Below are 4,418 nucleotides of genomic sequence, written 5' to 3' on the forward strand. Positions count from 1 at the left end.
ACAGACAGACAAACGGGACACTCTCACAGCCTTACACACGTGTCACATACAAACAGATCACAGATAATGACCATGTGCTCCCAGCACATCATGGCGTATCAGTTTCTGTATGGCATTGCATTGATGACATGTCTTCTCAGGAGCGAAAAGTGTCTGTGAGCACAGTTTATTACGTCCAAATGCTCATTTATCATCATCATTCTGTCCTCCCGATGCTGTTGTAGAGCCCCCGTAAGCCCAGGACGTCCAGCCAAAAGCCTCCTGCTTGTCTGATCTAAGGCAATAGAGCTCCACGCTGTATGGAGAGACAGGAAAAAAAGAAAAGACAAAAACTACAACTAAAAGTACTGTGCAAAACCAATGGATTTTCTATGAAGAATATATCCCTCACCTTCATTAACTACACACTTACAGTCACTCTACACAAGGCATGAGTTCAAACACGAAAATCTTCACTTCAATAGCAGCCACTAACCACCAGAACTTTTTCCCCTCCCGTTTTGATTAATTCAGGGGACAGTTTTAATGCCAAAGGCGCATTAAGGAAAAATTGAAATCGCATCATATGACCCCTTTAAACCACTGTTTTTAAATTCAATATGCAAAAAATACACTGTAAAAAAGTGGTAACCTGGAATTATTCACTTAAAGAGCTATTTCTACCTGATATAACCCATAAAAATACTTTTGTTGGTATAAATTGTTGGTTCAGTGATGTCAAATAGTATTTTTGACTTAAACAAAACCAGTCTGGCCAACCTATCTTGCTTTATGTTTGAAAGTTAATGCAGAATGCTGAATAAAACACCCATTGCATTACAGCCAAAGCGTCATTGATTTTGTGGCCAATATAACAAGTTTGCTGCTTTGTAATTTATGAGCGTTACAAGAGCTTGTCAGCAGCTGCCAGGTGGAGTGCCACTTGAAAACTATGTTTTCCCACAGAAGGGGTGATACAATGTGTCCAAAAGCCCCATGGTGGTGAGCCACTGGCCAGTCAGCAGGGGCACTTTTATCAGACTTTTGTGAAGAACTGCTGTGCATTTTGCTTTCCATTTTCAAGAGAAGTTAATTTGTGGTTGCAGTGACTGACAGCACAGAACTCAATTCAAGTGAAGCTTCCTTCCACTTTCTGCAAGCACTGGGGGTTGTGTCACAAATACACAAAATATGATGAGCAGAGTTTGCAGACATATAGATAGATAGATAGATAGATAGATAGATAGATAGATTTTGAAACATTAACTATGTACACATATAATCATGTACACACAATAATGGAAATGTGATTCTAACTGCTGAAATAACCAATGAGGATATAGTAAATCAAATAAATTAAAATAATAAAAATAGAAATGTGGAGCCTCTGAACTGGCAGAAGGATTTGACAAAGTTGCTGAAAATTATCATCCCAGATTATCTGATGTATCCTTGTCATATTGTGATAGTAATGGAGCTGCCTGCTCAACCGTGTCTAGCAATGCTGACTGATGACGTGCCAATGGCTTTTTTTGCTCCCGGTCACATACAAAGTATTTCGAAACGCACCTTTTTAATGTGCCGATCAGGAGTTGTTACACCTGAACCTTATTTGTTAAAAGTGTACCTAATGAGGTTTTGTGTTACTGACAGTTTGCTGGGTGTCTATGCAAACTATACTGCTGGACAGCAGATATTAAACAAATATGTATTTGCATATATAAATTGGTGCGTATGTAAATATATATAGAGGAGCAATTTCAGGGACTTTCAGGTCAGGTCAGGTCAGGTTGCCACAATTATAATGCATTATGTATTATGTAAATATTATGTACATTTCAATAATTAAAATGCTTTTTAAAAATCTTTTTGTATATTTCCAGAAAAATGTATATATTTATTTACAGATATAATATAATTATATTATAAAAGTTGTTTTAATTATTATTATTTTTAAATATTTCTCATGATTGTTTACATGTCGCTAAAAAGCCATTAATACAAAAAGAAATATTGTGGAAGTGTTTCATTTTTAAAATTAGGATTTACATGTAATATTTATTTTTTCAATAACATATATTTTCCTCAAATCAATGTCAATGCAAAACAGCATCCCGCTGTGACAACTTACCCCACATGCAGTAGTGTGAGTTCATGTGTTTAATGAATATTTGTTTCCTTGGAAACAAGTGTGGGACAAGTGTGTGTTCAATGACTTTTTTGCAGCCAAGACTTTAAGGTATGTAGTAACACAAAAAACGAAAATAAACCTACATTGAGACCTATTTACTTAGGGGGAAAAGTGACAACTAACCCCATGCTTCCCTGTATGCATTTGTACGGTGCAGGAAATATTTATAACATTCTTAAGATTTTTTTTTTCAAGTGTGTTGCCTATTGATGAAAAATCTCATACAAAATACACTCGAAAAATACATACACCACTAACAGATGAATGGCACTGTACTAAAATAAAATACACAATAGGAAATCAAGCTCTGATTTTTGATTAACAGCATGACCACAATATTAGCTCATCAGTATTACTTTCTAGTAATGGTCATCCCAATTAAAAAAATAAATAAATAAACACATATAACTGGAGTTTTTAAAACTAAGTGAAAATGGCTGGACATGGCCTACAACATAAGTGACTCAGCAGTTCATGTGCTCTACAGTAATACGCGCCCTCTAGTGATGCACAAATGCTACTGCAGTATTAACAGTAACGGACCAGTTTTTATAAACAGGTTTTCAGCGCGCCACGCAACGCATTACGTAGGCTACTGACGTAATTTTACAAAGAATTAGTTAAAAATAATTTGAAAGAGAGAAGGGTACCGAGCTGACTTCAAATGACTTAAATTAACATTAATCATAAATACAGTGGCAAGAATACATATGTGAACCATATCGTAAAAAGTGCTTGTGTGTTACTAGTTTATTCAAACCACATTTTAGAAATAATAAATGCAGAAATCCAATTTTTTCTAACTTATTCTCGCCACTGTATTTATCTAAAATTTCACTGCATTTTTAACTGCCATTTGTTAAGTATTATATAATATGTTTCAATTAAATTTACAATGAAAATGACCTTAATGCATTACAGAAAACCTTCTTAATATTAAAAACTGGTATTCAAAGAAAACGATAAAGGCACACAGACAATTTCATAGCATAAATTCTATTTATTATTTGCCTGTAGTACATAGAAGATGCATAATTCATAATTTCATATATACATACATTTATATACATACATTTATATATATATATATAAATTGTATATTAAAAGTTGTAAATATGTATAATATTTACACAAAAAATACTAATAAAAATGATTTATTTATTAATTAAAATGAAAACTGAATGTAATTTATTTGCACAAAACTAATGTTTTATATCAGTATATAAAACATTTGTTTTTGTGCAAATAATTATATTAGTATACAATTTTAATATTAAAATCTTCACTTCAATAGCAGCCACTAACCACCAGAACTTTTTCCCCTCCCGTTTTGATTAATTCAGGGGACAGTTTTAATGCCAAAGGCGCATTACCTACTACCACTTCTAATTTCTAGCAATTACTTTGTCTTTAGATAAAATTTGAGTTAAGAAAAATAGAGGCTTGGTTTCTATACTCTCTTGTGCTTTCTTTTATAGACAGAGCGAGAGGGCTGGGCATAATTTCACTAAGCATAAACCATCTTTCATTTCAAAAAACATCAAACAGCTATTCAAGCACATCCCAGCTTTGGGTGTGATCATAATGCCCGTGGTCTTATATTCAAATTGCAAATTGCAAGAGGGGAAAATACTCATATATTACTTGGCTGAATCCATGAGGATTCAAATCATTTTTTTTCTAAGCTTATGAGTCCCTTATGATGTCATAAAGACTTATTTTAAAGTATCTGGTACTGAAAATGTAAAATAAAAGTCACTAAAACATATATCATTGCACTATTTACAATAAAGTTAACTAAACACACAAGTGCACCAGCAAAGGTGAAATTATCATTATTGAGCAGTTTCGCACACTCATACGTTTACTTTTGTGAGTCACTACGGCTTATATCGCATTAATCACTCCAGGCTGACCTCATAGCCACCTTCAGACTATCGAAGACTTCAGTGTTTTTTGACGGTAAATTCATTTTTTGTTGTGTTACTACACTGAACAGTATTGATGATGTTAAAAGTAAAGAAAAAAAAAAAAGAGATTCACAAAGCAAAAAGCAACAAAACATTTCAGCTTGACCAATATGTGAGATCAGCCATTATTGTGACATGTTAATGCAAGAGCAAAAACTATGTAATTCAGGAAAAAAGTGTTATATATAATAAAAAAACAACAACATATATATATATATATATATATATATATATAATTTTTTTTTTATTATTATTACTACTTATAGAACAATTATAAC

Source organism: Sinocyclocheilus anshuiensis, unplaced genomic scaffold (assembly GCF_001515605.1).
Source record: "Sinocyclocheilus anshuiensis isolate Anshui unplaced genomic scaffold, SAMN03320099.WGS_v1.1 scaffold477, whole genome shotgun sequence".
NCBI classification, from domain to species: domain Eukaryota; kingdom Metazoa; phylum Chordata; class Actinopteri; order Cypriniformes; family Cyprinidae; genus Sinocyclocheilus; species Sinocyclocheilus anshuiensis.